The following is an 18385-nucleotide window of genomic DNA, read 5'->3' as shown; positions in this document are numbered from 1 at the left end:
CCTATGTTATCTTCTAGGGGTTCTATGGTTTCAAGTCTTACTATTTAAGTATTTGATCCATTTCAAAAAACTACTTTTTATACCAGTCCTATTAGGGATACACTATTAAATTCCTTTAATATCTGAGAAAATAGAGCTTCAAAAAAGTTAAGTGACTAAGCCAAAATCACACGACTGGTAAGTGGCAGGATTTGAAAACCAGGCAGTACTCAAGCCCACTGTCAACTGCTGCAACACTGAGTAACAGTGAGAAGAAAAGCCAAACCATAAAGAACAAAGATGGAAGAAATCTATCAGGATATGTCTTCAAGTTTTAGTTACTACACATTTACAAAAACAAAGCAAAATCACATTTTCCACTTTTAAGAAAAGCAGCTTTGCTGTTTTGCTATTTTTACTATTTGTTGTAACTTAGATATTTTTACAATCTCAGTTGAAGACAATAAGACATTCAAGCAATAGTTTTAGAGGCACCAACATAACATTCTACTAAGCTAGGGAAACTCCCAATGGGCTCAATTGTTCCTACGAATCATATGGATTTAGAATATGAAAGAATGATTCAAAGAGGGAGCAAAAGACAAAGACAACCCAGATAGCCTGATAACCTGAATGTTCTGCTGCAGTCCTTAACCAGCTGTATTTCACAAACATTGTTCCCTTTGCCTCTGCTTCCCTTTCTTTCCCATATTAATGCTGCTGCTTAAGCTCATTTTGATATGTGCATATGTTTCAGGGCTCCTTTGTAAGTTCTATTACAATGTCATTTATAGTTTTATTTGAAAAACATATCTATTTATGTGTTGGTTTCAGTAGAGTGAAATAGTCATGTTTTTCAATTTATATCCATTGCCTTTTAATGCTTCCCTTAGCAAATCTAATACATTCACTTTATATGGTGTTCCACAATTTTGCAGTTCAAACGCATGGCCTTCTGTTACTTTCTTGAGAGTAAACACTCTTGAGACATTTAATATCTATGATTTAGACAGTGTCGTCATTATTATAGTGATACAGTAGGAACCAATGAAAATATCAGAATACTTGAAAAGTAATTTTGTATACATAATATCACTGAAATGAGATCATGTGGAAATAGCCTAAAATATTAAACTAATCTCCAGTATGGCAAGGCTAATATTTTCTATCCCATATCTTGCTGGATGAAACGAGTCATTTATCATATACGATGGCTTTTGAAATACTTCAGAACCATAGAAAACTCTAGTAATAGTGAGTTTACACAGCTATAAAGGGAAAATGGAAACAACTCTACACCTTAAAAATAATAGTTTATTACAAAAATGTATGACTCAATCTGGGAACTGGGCCATAAAATTTTAAAAATATATTATATATTTTAATTTTAGATACAAAAATAGGTATGTTTTTTAGTAAAATCAGATTGCTGAGTAAAAGCAATACAAATATACGGCCACTTTAACATGCCAGTTTCAGTCTCTTACCAAGAAGCAGGACTGGGGTTTGCACCCAGAAGACATCCTTAAACCTACCTAAACAGGGCACTTTCTACTCTTTCCTCATATAATATATATTCCTTAAATTCCCCAATACTCACTCTATCTCTCTTTCCAGTGATTATACAAAGAAAGAGTTGATAATTTTTTTTAAAACTCCCAACAGAGCAGTAGTTCCCTATGAGCCAAGTAGCTTCCCTGACTGTCAGACAAGCCACACTAACCATGATGCAAAGGATGAGTTCCATTTCAGTAAACGTGTGTACATGTGTTTTTTCCAAGAACCATCATATGAATTTGCACATGGTCTGTAATAACTCGAGCATAAGGCCAGTCTGTAGTAACTCTATAGAGCACAGCAGAACCTATCAGAGAAGTCGGTCTATATGTGCTTAATCAAACTGATATGACAACAGCCTGATTAACAGGAGCAAGTGTGAGAAGGGCTTCACCACTTGGTTCATTTATTCCTTCTCCCACTTCACACGTGTTTATGGAGGGAATCTTACATTCTTAGCACTATGTTGGACACTAGGGGTATGATGAAAACAAAGACTGACATGTTCTCTGTCTCTTGGAGCTTATAAACTACAGGTAATTTCTGCATCTGATTATTACACTGCATTTTTGGGGAGGAATGTAAGGAAAAAAAGAAGAAGCAATAGATAAAAAGGTAGGTAGATATTAAGACTCTTTCTTCTATCACCAAGAAGTCAATGTCTTAACTGCTTCCCATTGACTCCACCCTTTTACATGAAATGATCCTATTTATACCCAAGTCACTTTTTATACCCAAATAGTAGAATCACTATTTAAAAACCTATATAAGAAAACCATTTCTCTATAGAGAATGCCTAAATATTTCTTTAAAACTTTCAGGAGAATTCAGCAACTAACACTTGAGCAGGGATAGGAGAAAGATACAAGTGTCCTTTCCTGGTACTGCAGAATGTTCCTTTACTATGAACAGGAAACAGTGGAGAGCAGGTGGAGGGGATTGGCAGATGAAAAAAGACAGAGAGGAGGTGGGACCACAGTTGACTTTTCTCAGGCACTGCTACCTTTTCTCAGTATCTTGAGGGATGGTAAATATGTTTTTTAAACCACTAGTATGTTAAAAGGTTTAAGTCGGCCTGGATGGTAACAATACAAAGACAATGAGTAATTTGTCAATATTTAAGAATCAGAGTATTTTATGTAACTACATATTTCTAGCTTATCTTGAAAATGTGAAGGTAGCTGGCACGACACCCTGCAGCCAAGGCATCCTCTCAGACCCTCACATGCCTCCCTCACCCTGCTTCACCCACTTAAGCCACCTACTTAGTCTCTATCAGCTATGGGTTCCCAAAATTGCCAGGTCAGAAAAACCATCGAGACTCTTGACTGAAAATGTAGATCCCAGCTCACCTTTGAGAGATGCTCACTCAACAGATCTAGAATAAAAGCGGACTCTGAACTGTTACAGGCATCCTACATGACTCTTTGTAAACAAAGTAGTGGGGGAAATGCTGTTGTAGGTATTTCAGTTTTCAGCTCCAAAATGATTAAGAACATGCTCGTACGCTCACAGTAAGAGTAGGTGATCTCAACCCAGTATTGATTAGCGGGAGTTTCATAAGTGTGCAAGTAGAAATCAATAACCTCATACATTTTATTATGTGTGAGGAGATAGATAAAAAAATATAAATATAAACAAGATTATACTGTATAGCACAGGGAAATATATACAAGATCTTGTGGTAGCTCACAGAAAAAAATGTGACAATGAATATATGTGTGTTCATGTATAACTGAAAAATTGTGCTCTACACTGGAACTTGATACATTGTAAAATGATTATAACTCAATAAAAATGTCTTAAAATATAAATATATATATATCCATGTGAAAAGGATTATTGATGTGCTTAATCTCAGTGCCCTAGATTGATGCAACATAGTGTTTAATGCATAATTACAGCATCTCCTGTGGGAATCAGTTGGAGTTTTTCTGAATTAGGTCAGTACCAACCATGGCTCCACACTGATACAAAAGTGGCTGAGGTACTCGCTACAAAACAAAATAAGATTAAAAAAATACAGATTACCCTCATACGTGAACTTGGCCAAGAGTCACCAAGATGGGTATGGAGCCTTGGTTTCACATCATTATGGATATTAATCAGAGATGTGTTAATAAATGGTTCACAAACTCCTCTCAGGCATAGGAGGAGACCCTAATTTGTGGGATTCTGTCAATTTCTATGATGTAACTAGCCCTGCCATGGCTAATTTCAAGCCAACAAGATGATGTCACTGAACAAGAAGCTGAGGATGAGAAGAGATGTGCTCAGTCACCTATGATAATGGCACAATATGAATCTAGCACATCACATGATTTAATAATTACCTACAATTTAAGTGCTGAGGACAAAAAAAAAAGATACTTGCTTTCAAGTCTTTTATCATGTCACTGCAACTTTGTCATATACACACAAAAATATGAAGAAATATAGCCTTCTTTGGTATCAAAGGAGGCAGTAATGATAAATACTATCATTCACTGAACATTTACTCTCTCCTGACCATTACATTAATAGTTAATTACATACAAAGATACTACATTTATAAACACATATACAATATCTAGTTAACTGAATCCTCACTATGTTCTGGACAGTATTCCTAGCACTTTACTCTATTATTTCAATGATGTCAGCAGTATTTTTCTCTCTTTCAGAAAAGGGAAGCAAAGTTCAGAAAAAATATACAACTTTTGTGATACCCTGCAACTGGTGAATATGAATATTGAATCTGAATCCAAGTAATCTGACTTCAGAGCTAACACCTCTAACCACTAATCCCATCACACAGACAATAAATGGTATCAGATGTCAGCACAAGGAATGAACACCCAGGCATAGTGGTTCAAGGTGGATTCATACTTGTGTGACCTGTGAACCCTTGCTCTCTTCAGATTTATAATCAGGAGTTAATATTGCCAATATCACTGAAAAATCAAGATAAGTAATCATATTACAGAGTCTGTCGCCTGAAAATTGGTAAGAAATACATTAACATGACAAAACAGAGAGTAAACCAAATTTATATGGCAACTGTGATTTGATATTTTGCATAAATTCACAAAATACAGTCCCCTGAAAGCTTTATTATAATAAAGTTAATTTTTTCCAATTTAAAGTAGAAAATATTTCCATTGTTTTCAAACATGTAAGACAGCTGATCTCATTGCCAAATTATCGTTATTATCCTCAAAACTAAATATAACTTTCTCTATTTTGTCCAGTATTTAGTATTGCAAGGATGCCTAGGAGAGGCCTTCTTTTTCTCTCCCTACTGTTAACCCCTCTCACTCAACTTCTCTCTCTTTTCCCCTCTCTGTCTGGTGGCAGGGAAACTTTCTTATACTCTAACTTGAAAATATATCTCTAGAGTCTAGACTCTAACAAGATGTGGATCACTTCTGATTTTTTTTTTCCTTGACTATATTCTGCATGTTAAATCTGCACACTAAATGGTTTCCCTTGGTTCATTTCTGGTGGTCTCAGTAACAGAATAGATCTAGAAGGAAAGGAAATAATAGGATGAGAAGTGATGGGCAGCAGTTTGCTCCTCCACCAAATCAAGCAGCCCCATGGTAAGAGCACCTGCTACTCACTGCATTTCTGAAACAAAGAAAGAGGACTTTGGGGTGGGAGCCAAGCGACTTTCTTGTCCTTCTCTGTCAACTGTCCCACTCTGTTCTGGTAATGCCTGTACAACGGTTGCTCTTTGTAAAGACATTCTATCAGTTTTATAGCTAGAGAATATTTTATCCAGATTCTGAGATTTCTGTTAGCATTCCTCTGTTTTTCTCTGATTTCACACTCTTACATATGGCTCTATATTTATTTTAGTGACAAGTTGAGAAAGTCTATGCCAATTGTTTTGAGATAAATATAATTAAAAAACCTGTCCTAGGAGCTCTTACCCATTTGGTTCTTTGGATTATTTCTAAGATACAAGTTCTATTGTGAGGTTGATGTCACTCTTCAGATGCTCCAGGATTGTTTATTTAGTGTGAACCACGTCCAGATGTGCCTAAGAATATCTGCTCTCATCCTCTGAGCAGCCAGAGCCCAGGGGTCCTGGTTAGTCCACCAAAAGGGATAAAAAGAAATGCAGAAACAATGAGTAACTACAAAGCCCATACCTAGTACTCTTCTAACGAGCACACCTAAACCATTTTATTTAATCTTCATAACAATCCTAACAGCAAGGAAGTATAATTATCTCTGTTTTAAAGAAGAAAATGCAGTGGCTTTTGGACTTTATATAACCTGCCCAGTAACAAACTATGTGACACAAAGTCAAATTTTGAACTCAATTTTTGTCTAACGTCAGGAGCTCAACTCTAATTTACATATGTAAGTGATGAGCTTGTACTAATATTGAACACTGATACAACAAAAGACACACAGTGAGGAGAATGCTTTTAAATTATTGTGGCTAATCAGAAAATGCAAAGTCTAGAAAGCTCCATAATAGTTCATTCTATCAATAACAAAATAGTAATTCTTTGGGGGAAATGTAAAGTGTTTTGAGAACACAGGGGAAGTTTTTAGTTTTTATCTAAGACTCATCTACACATTTTTTATTAGGCATATATTTCATAAAGTGTTGTCAGAGGAAAGGAATTTTAGAACTCAAATCTTACTAAAAATATCTAAATTCCCAAAATTTCAACTTCAGTCTGTACACAACTGTTTGCATATTATGATCAGAGGAAATATTCAGGGGAGATAGAAATATACCATAACACAGTTTTGGATTTTCTTTTCCTTTACAGATCAGACTTACAACAGCTCTCATTACTCATGTTGGAAAAAATCTAATTTCACAGCCAGTTCCAAAATCCTGCTGTTTTGCTGTTTCAGCAGAGCTTACAGATATGGGAATGATTAGAGTCAGCCCTTATTGTAGAGAGCTATGAAATTTGTGATTTCAATATCCTTCATATATAACTTTTATTGCTAATGCTATATTTCTTTAAATGAATGGGATTTCTATGGTGCTGGGCCCCCTAAAGCTAGTAAGATGCTGTAATTGATCTACATATCTGCAAAGCCAAATGCCTCATAAGCAACTCAATTAAAATATCGAGAAGGTACATATTCATACAGGTAGAATGAACATAAGGTGGAGGAGGTAGGTGTAAGCTAAAGTATACTAACATTTTATTTAAGAACACTGGAAATTGAAATTATAACCTTTTATATTTAAAAATTGGGAGTTTAAAACTTTCTCCTAAATTTCTTCATTCTGAACACAGCAAAATTTTGCAGTAAATGGAGCCATTTCCTTAAATTCACTAGGAACAACTGTCCTCCAATTTCTATAAAATATAAATTAAAAAATCTAGATCTAAAACAGATGAGTTTGAAGAGTCAGATTTCATTTTTGTCTGTTAGGGGGAGGGTATAGCTCAGTGGTGAAGTGCATGCCTCACATGCATGAGGTCCTGGGTTCAATCCCCAGTACCTGCATTAAAAAATAAATTAATGAAGAAACCTAATTACCTCCACCCCCCCAAATTCTCATGTTTATCATTTTTGCCTACTGACTTCAAAATACTGTTAATTTACATTCCCAATGGACATGGCTTAAAGATTGGTGATGTCAGAAAAAAAAACAACACAATATAAGAGCAGATAATATCCGTAGGTTTATCAATCCTCAAACTAATAAATATTTAAATCATACAAGCATAAACTCTATTCTCTAAATATTTATCTCTAACAAAGCTGAGATAAAAAAGCTACTCTTTAAAATTTGAGACTTAAAAAGTATTTATATTGCTAAATATCTATAAAATCTGATTTTAAATATTTTTTGCTAATACTAATCATATTCTCCATTCATTTATCAGTAAATACATAAATAAATGGTAAAATCTTAAGTTACCATCAGCTTTAAGCTTATCTTAGGAAAGAGGTGTCCCTAATGTGACTCAACTAAAATTATTTTCATCAAAACTCTAACAATTGTATTTACAGTAAATGTTTCTAGGATCTGTGGGCTATATACATAAAGTAGAACATATGAAAGAAGAGCAAATTATATGTCATACTGATATTTCTACATATAGCCAAAGATAATTAAAACAGGGCAAACAACATCAATCAAATGTGGTCTGTGATCACTGGAGAGGAAGTGCCACCAATTTTCAACATTTGTGTTTGTTCCCACTACTTCCACCAGCATCTTCTGTACAAAGTTCAATATATGTTTGTTAATTACTTACCGAACATTTACTTTCTTTTCAGAACTATGAACAAGTCATTCTATTATACACCCCACTTACACACACCACTACATTCCATTAGCTTATAGGCTTATGCTGTAAAGGTTTGCAATTCACCTGCTAAGTGCCACTGGAGCATCTATTCACTATCACTCAACAGTACTTTCAGTCAATTAATCCCCCTTTTTAGCATTTTGTATATTCACCAACCCAGAATAGGGCAGAGATCGCAAAACCACTACTGCACACTCATACAGGCTGGGATCTCTGAGAAAGATGAAAGCTACAGACTTTCTTCCTAGAAAAATGCAAGTTTAAATGTACCCATTATTTCATCCAAATTTATAAATGCATCTTGAGGCTAATGGACTTCACGTTGGGAAAAAAGAAAAAAAAAAAAAAAAAAACCTTATTGTGAGAGGAGTGATGAGGAAGGCTTACTGACCCTGGCTGGTTAATGAGGGAAGGGAAATGCCAGGCTGCTAAAAAACAGATTGTCTCTCTCATCCCTCAGCTGGCTCCTTGGTTCCAAGGACACAGCCATACGAGACATTTTGTGTCCCACATGTGCAGCACTGATTCCCACGGACACGCCCCAGTATCTCTTTCTTTGTTCCCTTTCTCCACCCGAAGTTTCTGTTTCAGGGCTGAATTTCATGGGAGGAAAGAGCCAGTAACAGAAGACTGGCACCACTGGAATGAAGGTAAGGATGGCAGAGGCGTCCAATTAAGGGACACCCCAGCCTGACAGGGGCTGGAGCCGTCCTAATCTGCTCCCTGGCTGAACACTTCCCTCTTGAGTGTTTTCTTTTAGCTTTTTTTAAAACTTCCTCTCTCTGAGCAGTAAAGCAGCTCCTTTTTTCACTTTGTCTCTCTGCCTCCACTGAGAATTCTTTCTCAGCTAGGGGGCAAGGACCCACACATTTAAGGAGAGGATCTTGCCCAAACATTTGGCGCGCTTTCCAATTAGGGGTCGCTCTATCCGCTAACAGTTACAGAAAACTTAAAACATGACAGAGTATCAGGTACCTGACTTGTCCTCCTAACATGAACAGTTAGTAATGTGACAAAATATGTAAGAACTGTTTTTCAGATATTTGACGACAGGCATGGCAGTATTATGATCTTTGAGAGAGAGGAAATAATAAAGATGAGACTACAATTCTCTGGTTTTCTGCCTAAAAATGTAAGACCTGCCTTTTAAATTTCATATATTTATTTATTTATTAATTTTAAAACAAATTTTGTTTTTTTGGGGGAGGTATTTAAGTTTATTTATTTATTTATTTAATGGAGATACTGGGGACTGAACCCAGGACCTCATGCATGCTAAGCACACATTCGACTACTGAGCTATACCCTCCCCCACCAAAAAAAAAGCTGCCTTGTTTGATTATGACACAGGCAGTAGATACCCAAGCAGAACAACATAGCAGCCTTGCTGAACTGAGGAGACAGATACTGAAGTTTGGAGAGATCAAACTAGATGGAATTTTAGGAGCAAAGTAATGGAAAAAAATCTATGTAACTAACACTCCAGAAATATGCACAGGGGTCCCTCAAGTATTTGGATACATCTTAAGGGGCACACAGATAGTATTTAACTCCACTTGACCAGGCCAAAAAAAAAGTTTCTTGAGATTTGTATATCTAAATAATTTCTAAAGCTCATGCAAACCAGACAGATGTTGGGTTCCAATCAGCAGAGTCAAGCGACCTTGTTGCACAGTTGAGGCATCCAACAGAGAACCAAGCAAAGTCAAGCCCTGGTTGTAGGGATAAAGGAGCTCTAAGAGTCAAACTAGTATCAACCCATCCTTACAAAGTATAAAAAGCTTTTAAAGAATGCAGTATCTAAACTGCCCTTCAAGTACTGCGTAGAGGGAGAGAAAAAATTCCAGACCCACATCAACAGAGAATTTCAAATGTCCAAGGATACAATATGTTAAAAAAAATTATAAAAAATAATTGACATTCATTAAAATAGTAATCTGTATGTCCAAGAAGCTCAACAAAACTAAGCAGAATAAAGAAAACTGCACCAAGGCACAACCTAAATTGAAATTATTAAAAAAAAAAATTAACAAATTCTGAAAACTAGCCAGGAAAATAAAAAGTCACATTGTGTATATAGGAATAAAGAATGTGTATATAGGAATAAAGAATGACAGTCCAGTTATCTTCAGAAACTATGCAAGGCATCTTAGAAATTTCAAAAGAAAAAGAAGTCTTTTTTTTTTTTTAACATTAGAGCTTCACTACTGCTAAAAATGCTAAAGGAAAGCATCCTGATGTCACGTGAGGTATCATAGTGGTAACAAGAGGAGTTAGTTGTGTCCATAATTAGCACAGTTACTAACTCAAAAGACATTTCACTTACGGTTTTATAATTTGTTATATTAACTTTTCCAATATTTAAAAAAACATCTTGCATTTTTTATCACTTCATAACTGATATTTTTTTCCTGAAGAGATCTTTTCCTTCCTCGGTACACATTAGATAAACGATTGTATTAGAAAGGGTAGGCTAGGCTGTAATAACAATGACAGTTTGTTTTTTCGATTATTTAACTAAGTTAGGTGTTTCTCATTGGCAGGTGGCCCTTCTCTATATAGTAATGTATTTACCGAGGCTTCTTTCTTCATATGGCTTTATCATCCTTCACAGATTTATAATCATCTGATTCTGAGACTAGGAACTGTAGTCTCTGCCCACGGTCAGGAAGAAGAAATATGGTTTTGTGATGAACAGCAGCCTTCACCACAATGGTAAAGGTAAACAGCTCACAGACTGCTAAGTGTGGTTTGGGAACATGATGTGGAACTTTTATACACACAAAATGCTAAATAATGTATGTTCAAACTCACATTAAGTTCTGGAATGATTATGAGTTCAATGATGCACTGGATAAAAGGAGCATCTATACATGATATTTTTCATTATTTGCTTCATATTGAGGAGTATGTTTTATAAGTAAAAAGTGAAGATATTCTGATTACAAAAGTAATATGCATTCATTTTAGAAACATGGGTATTACAGAAAGGAATTTTTTAAGTTAGCCTTCATTTTACGATATGATACAGTCATTGCTAATGCTCATACTATTACCTTCCCATTTTTATGCATATCATATACACTGTTTATGTTTTACAGTATAAGAATTGACATAGTAAAAGATATCAGGCTGAACCATAAAAAAATGTTGATATTCAGCAGTTTTGAATTATAACAATGGTAATTGCCTATGACTTAAAGTAACAAAGAGAAAAAATAGTATAAAATACATTTTATCAGTCAGAAAATTAAACTATTCATTGTTGACTCCATAATGTCATTTTAAAACATGTGGGGCAGAAATAATTAAATTGGCCTTCATTAATTCATATTCTTTTATAACAAGGTTTCTGAGATCATTCCGTAAGCTTTCAATAACAATACTTGATGAAGGAACTAACTGGTGAACCTGATTGTATAAATCTCAATTAGTTCACATAAAGAAAAATAAATATTTATTGTTAAGATGCTTGGAACACAATCATTGGATGGGAAATAAGCAAGTTTTACATATATATAGATATATATAGATATAGATATAGATATAGGTATATACATATCAAAGCTATCTAAAACAAAAAAAAAGCATTTTAACTGAAACTTGGTGAACAAGCCTTTAAAAAAAACCCTGCTGTTTTATGCGTAATGATATTTCAGTGTAATGAACATGTTCAAATGTCAAGTGTATGACAGATGAGCTAATGTCTATGCCATTAAAATTGTAGTTTCACCCAAAAGTTAATGATCTTTAAACTTGACAAAGGTAGGTATTTCATTAAGCACCTAATGTTTCCCTAATTTCATGAGATATGGTAGAACCATATGAGATAAGTTATATTCTATTCTGAGCAAAACATGAAGCAAATTATTAACTTAAGCAACTTTAATGTAGTAATTCACTTTAAGTTACAGAACTGGAAGACTGGATTCACTTAATTAATTCCATTTCACTTGACAAGACTGATGATGCTTCAACCAGAAATACACTTTATTAAATTTTAGTTAGCCTCCTAAGTTTCTGTTTGTTTAGATTATTGAAGTGAAATTTTTACATCTTAACGTGGTCGTTTCTGCAAAGTCTTTATTCAATCATTTCCTGTTCTGAAAAATTACACTTTTAAGATGACAGCAATGAAATATAACACACACATCTGTCAAAATATGAAGTTATGTGAACTCTTTCTTTCATAAGAGTTTGTGTATTTCAGCACATAAAGAAAAACACATTAGAGTGCATGCCTATATGACTTGATAAATGAGGAAAACATTGTCCATTTGCTAACTATGAAAACAATTTTGAAATATATTTTTGAGGTTTTAGAGCCCTAATAAAGTTCAATCTTTCATTTAACAGATGAAAATACTATGTATCATAGAGTTTCAGTGACCTGATCTATTTCTTTGTTACTGGTTTTCCTCGTCATTTCCTGGCTTCGTACCTCAAGGATTTTGCTGACTTAGGTTTCTTTGTGATTTCAGCTCTCGGATGGGTACAGGTTTTAAAATTACTGTTTTGTGGCTTATCCAGTTTGTGCTTGTTGTTAGTTTAGGAGTGAAGGTCCCTTGTGTCTTTCTACAACCTACTCAGAATTGGAAACCACAGACTGTAATTTTGACTTCATCAAAGTGGTTGATCTGATACCAATCATCTTACCATAATCAGAAATAAAAGTCCTTGTTTAGGACATAGATCATAACATAGAGAGCTCTATTCAATTTGTTATAATAACATATAATGGAAAATAATCTGAAAAGAAAAAAATCTATATATGTATGTATATGTATAACTGAATCACTTTGCTGTACACCTGAAACTAACATTGTAAATCAACTACACTTCAATAAAAAATTAAAAACAAACAAACAAGTATATATTCTGGGAATGTACTATAATTTTTTTAAACTTTTTTTTATTGAGTAATAGTCATTTTACAATGTTGTGTCAAATTCCAGTGTAGAGCACAATTTTTCAGTTATACATGAACATATATACATTCATTGTCACATTTTGTACTATAATTTAGAAAAAAATTAGAATAAAAATGCTCTTTCATTATCATCTAAAAACAATCCTGTTTAATTTTAATAGAAAATATACAACTACACAGTGAGAAAGTATAAACACTAAAATGAGACATCAATTAAAAGTGTTATTTCTTTAAATTCTGGAATTTCATGTCATTATTGAGCTATCTGAAGCAACCCTCTTTCTTTGTTACCAATGTAAAGATTTAAAAAAAATTCCTCTACACAAGTATGTCTTTACCTTTGAAGTTTCATAACTAAATGATAACTTGTTATTCATCATTAATTATTATTCATTATCAATTTCTTCTGTACAATGGTGCTTTAAAATCTGCAGGATTTGTTATTCTCTTACTAACTAATTAAATGGATTTTTTTCCTTCCATTATAAATTTTGGTTACATTCTCAATACTATATATTAATTTACCTCTTTATCAACACTGTTTATAGCTACTGGATAATCTTCGTTCTCCATAGAATCTTGCCCAATGATTTCAACTGTCCTTTTACTTGGATTCCACTGTATCTTAAAATATGTTTGCATGTACAATTTAGTTTTCAGTCTTCCATTTGATTTCATGCTATTCCAGAAGGATATTTTAGTTGTGTAATGATTTGTTTTTGCCTATGTCAATTACCTGAGCTCTCATAATCTTGATTTAACATCTTTGTTACTTTGATACATTATTATCCACAATTCCTTCCTCCCACCCAAGCCCTTTGTCTTATATGACTTTGCTGTGTATCTCATAGACACACACCTCCAAACATCTTGATATTTTTGATCATGTGACTTGATTCTTCAAATGGTCTCTTAATAGGTGTGATGCCAGGGAAGGGTTAGAGATCTGCTTGCACACTTGGGCTTGCTCTCTTTTGTTCCTGCCACTGCCATGAAACAAGCAGGCCCTGGCTCACCTGCTAGGTCAGGAAGTAGAAAAGACATTGGGGAGCGGATCTGAACTTAACCTAGAATGATCTAACCAATGTCAGTTTATATCAGCAGACACTGCACATGATCTAAAAACAGATAAGAAATACAAGATTACTGTTTTTAGCCACTGAATATGTGTCCTAGAGTGTATGTATGATTGGTAGTAAACACTGATTGCTACACACTGATTATACACACATGCTCAATACATTCATGTTCTTATTATTTTCAGCAACAGCCTGGGGGTAGCCATATGTACATTTCCTATTGTGATAATTTAATTCAACAGTTAATTTTCACTGTTGGTACGTAGGTTTCCCTTTCTTATATTCTTTCCTTTATTACACAGAATATATCTTTCAATGTTGCTGTATTTCTTTTTTATTTTTCTGCCTCCATTTTGCTCAAGAAGGGAATTCTGTCAAGTATTACCTCATTTGGGGTGACTTTCTTTGACTTTGGGTGACTTTCCCGCTACTGTGAGAGCTAGTTATCTTCACAGAACTGCTGCTTAAACGTTGAAGAGTATATACCATATTTATTGCTAGGTCGTCTGAAGGAAAGGCAAACTCAGCTAAAGCAATGATCAATCTTGGTTGGTAGACTTGCTATGTATTCTTTAAGCTCAGATTTTATTAAATGGGAATCTAAGGTTTACTCACCCTAAAAGAAGTACTTTTTATTCTTCTAGGGAAGCCCATATACTTTGAAGACCGGGAACATGTCAGCTTCAGCAACTGTTTCCTGAACTTTAAATAACTTTTGTACATCAGCAGTCATTCTCACTCAAACTCAAATCAAGAATATGAAATTAATAACTGGAGTTTTGAGTTTCTGACTTTGTTTATCATTGAAGGAGGAGGGAGATTTCGATGTCCTTTTTTTCCCCTAAATTCCTACTTCCTTTAAGACATTCTCCCATTTTCTCCCATTGGGTCATACTGCCTAGGTTTTCTTTATTGCTATGAATAGTGTGAATTTCTTGTCAGTTTTCCTTGCACTTTTAATTGGTCCAAATGGCATTAACATGAATAGATTCTAAACTAGATGAGAGAAGCTACTCTTTGGATTTTTATTATTTTCATACTGTGCTACTTTCTTATCTCTCATTCTGTTTCTCTACAAATAGAAATATATACCCATTAATTTTCAGGATTTTGCCACTTAAGGAATATATCCATTTCAGGGGACACATGGAGGATGTTGGGGACAGGATTAGAAGCTGACTCAAGCAGCAGATTTCCTTTTCTTCTAGTTTTAGAAAATTATTATTTAAGATTGTGCCTCTGTCATCTTTGGTTGTTGAAGATTTTGCTGGGTTTTTAATTATTTGTATGCATTTAATTGCATTACTGTAAAACAATACTGTTGTTATTTGACTATTTTAACTGGAAATTGTACATATTACTTTGGGCTTTCAATTACTTTTGCAATTAAAACTGAAATTAAAACTTTCAGTCATATATTTAATCCTATTTTCCTTAAAAATGATTTATATGTTTACTTAGCAACATTTTGAATTATGGCTCTAGGATTAAATTTGGAATATGAGTCTTTCAACTACTGAGTTACTTGACAGCCATTAATGCATTTCTCAGTTTTCATTAGTCTTTTATCCCACACGATGTTTCTTTCTGTGTTTCCTTTTACTTACTATGTTAATGGGTATTCCCATCTTAGTAAGGATGCTTCGCTAAAGTCATTGTTAGTGACTACTTCATACGTGCTTCAATTTCTTTCCTGTGATGACAGGTCAAATTAGCACCATACATATTTATGTTTCATTTTCTATAACTCTTCAGTTATGTGTCTTTTACAATGTCAACTATATGTCATTCTCTCGCTCTTTATGGTTGTTTTTTAATTTCTAATAGTATGGATTCTCTGCTGAGTTCTAGTTAAAAAAGGTGGTTCTTTTTCAGACTGATGGTCTCAAATCTCCAGAACAGTGCATTAGAAACCTTCAGAAGCATAGTTAATTGAATAATTGAACCAGCTCTACTAATTGCTAAACCCCAGTATTTGCATCAGTCGAAAATTCTCACAAGTGCACATTTGGAGGAAATGCAGGTTCTGCATAGATACAAAAGGAATCCCCAGTCCCCGATGTACCATTGATTCCCTACAAAAAGAACATGATTGAATTTGAAAATAATCATCTTAAATTAATTGATTCATTAATAAACAAATACTGTTCTCTTCCAAACAAAGGTTAAGCATGAATGATGTACTGGGAATCACCAACAGACCAGAATATAATTCTTTAATCACAAACACTTTGGGTTTTCTTACCTATTAAAATATTGAATGGATTTTATACCAGATGTGAAGGTTATGTGCCAAAATGTAGATATTCACAAAATGAAACTTCTAAAATAATTATAAAGAGAAAATAATGCCAAATGGGGGTAAACGGTATAATAAAATTAACACTGGCAACTCAATATTCTGTCCTACAAAGATCTGATTTATATTATGAAGGGAGAAATAAGAAATGTGATGCATTTTTAATATTTGTATTTAAAATCAATCAACTTTTTAATGTTTATATTAATTTAAAACCATAACCTGGTTGATCAATAAAAAATGGTTTATGACAGGAGATGTGTAAAAAGAGAATATATTCATAATGTTTCTAGGGTGCCATGGATAGAGTAAAGCTCCAAATTTTCCAAAGACAACATGATGAATTGCTCCAGATATTTAATGAGATCACACTAATACTGTTCTGTCTCCAGAAATGTACAGGCTAACGTAATGGTGAGGAAAATAACAGAATATTTTGTTTAAAAATTACATACAATTGAGTTGATGAGCTATTTGCTTAGTTCCAAACCACCTTCTTATACTTTGGTCATTGTGGCTGGACTAGGAAAACTTTTCTGCTTGGTTAACTTACATCCTGTTAGGTAAGTTATTAAATACAGCACTCCTATTATTAAGTAATAATAAACAGCTTAAAAATAGACTATTTCATGTTTTACCAGGAAGACTACTGTGGTCCCTCTGTGGGTCATGCTTTTGTCTAACTTGGGGACAACAGAAGAAAAAGGATGTGACATGTAAACTGTGTAAGAAGCTTAAAAACACATTATGGGCTCAAAGGAAGTAAAGGAATGAAACTGTTTCATGATGTTATCTTCATCTCATTCCTCCCATTCCCCTTTGACACCACCCATCCTCACAAGGAGGTCCTGGCTCTTATATGTCTAGGGCTGATTAAGAAGCACAAACTGCATTTTGAGCAATCATTAGAGTTCTTTTTTTTTTTTTTTTCCTTCTGCAGGAAGGTTAGGATTTTATTGCAGGGTGTCAAGCAAGGGAATGGGGAATGAGTCTCTGATCCACTCCACCAGGCATTTATTGAGAAGCCTTTTTATATCGGATGCCATGTGAGGTTGCCTTGTCAAAATAAATTACATGTAATTCTGTCTGGTAACTCACAATTTAGATGAAGTCATCTCTGTTAGCAGACAAATACAATACAGTCATGTTTTTGCTATGTTAAAGACATTTAATGATGAAAGAGTAAAGAAAGTTCAGAACTTGAGGTAAAATTCTTCCAAACTGTTACCAAAAAAGCTATCTGATGAACATTAATTGAGTAATTTAAGATGATTAAGTATTTAAAGTGGTTTAGATGAATAGATGATCTATGTTAAGTCTTCCTAGGCTAGAATTCTGCTTTGCCATTCTGCAAGATACTGAACACACCACTTATCCTCTTTAAGCATATTTCTCTGGCTGTGAATTCAAAGTGATAATGCAACCAAATATTTAGTACTTTTATAAAACATCAACTTCTTCCCACAATTTGAAACTGAAAGCTGATAGCACAGCTTTTTACCTCCCCAATAATATGCCTCATTAGAGTTCAACAAGTCACCTATAATCATTACTATATTATTTCTTGACATTTTTAAAGCTGTAATTCTGCAATTTGCTTTCTTCCACTAAAATCTCCCTCTGTGCTAGAAACCCCATAATGGCAAACAGAAGAGTCTGTTTATATCAGTAACACAAAGATCCAACACTGTGACTGGAATTTAGTATTATCAAAGAGCTAACCTTTTGCATTATTAAATTACTGCATTTGCCATATTCTGGGCTTTCCATGGTTAAAACTGGGTGGGAGGACAGATATTCTATTTTTTGGGAGTGAGAGCAAAAAATGAGGAATGTCTCTTACCCTCATTCTTTAATAAAATATCTGTGAATATTATCATGGAATAAAAATAACATATCTAAAAGACTTTCTGGCAAAAGAAGAGATTTGCACTCCCACTTTGGAGTATGATGAAACTGGGTCTCTCTCTTGTTTCTGGGTCAGAATAAATTTTTATTTTTTAAAAAAACTTCTACTGAAGAAAACAAACAGTGATATAGCAAGAGAATGAGATTAATCAAGTTTTCACTCTTCCTTATTCCATCTCACTCTTTCTTTTGGTTGAGGTGGGAACCTCTGAACATTTTGGATTTGGCACAGTTTACTCAATGATGAGGGCACAGAAAACATCTCAGCTGTTATTTGGAACAAGGTGACATCAGACATTATTGTTAGGGACCAGGGCTGGAGGCTAGCTCAGGGGCTGATTGCTAACATGTT

General features: G+C 34.2%; 1 long non-coding RNA gene and 1 other non-coding gene across 4 annotated transcripts in view; one reads left to right on the top strand and one right to left on the bottom strand.

Moving 5' to 3' along the window:
* Positions 1 to 18385, bottom strand: part of LOC141577564 (uncharacterized) — a 541558-nt gene that overhangs the window by 364673 nt on the left and 158500 nt on the right. The window lies entirely within an intron of this gene.
* TRNAV-CAC (transfer RNA valine (anticodon CAC)) lies at positions 6934 to 7005 on the top strand. Its single transcript has one exon. It is a non-coding gene; the product is annotated as a tRNA-Val (tRNA).

The sequence above is a fragment of the Camelus bactrianus genome, chromosome 4 (assembly GCF_048773025.1).
Source record: "Camelus bactrianus isolate YW-2024 breed Bactrian camel chromosome 4, ASM4877302v1, whole genome shotgun sequence".
NCBI classification, from domain to species: Eukaryota; Metazoa; Chordata; class Mammalia; order Artiodactyla; family Camelidae; genus Camelus; species Camelus bactrianus.
The sequence above is the reverse complement of the archived record's forward strand: the minus strand, read 5'-3'. Positions and strand labels throughout refer to the sequence as shown.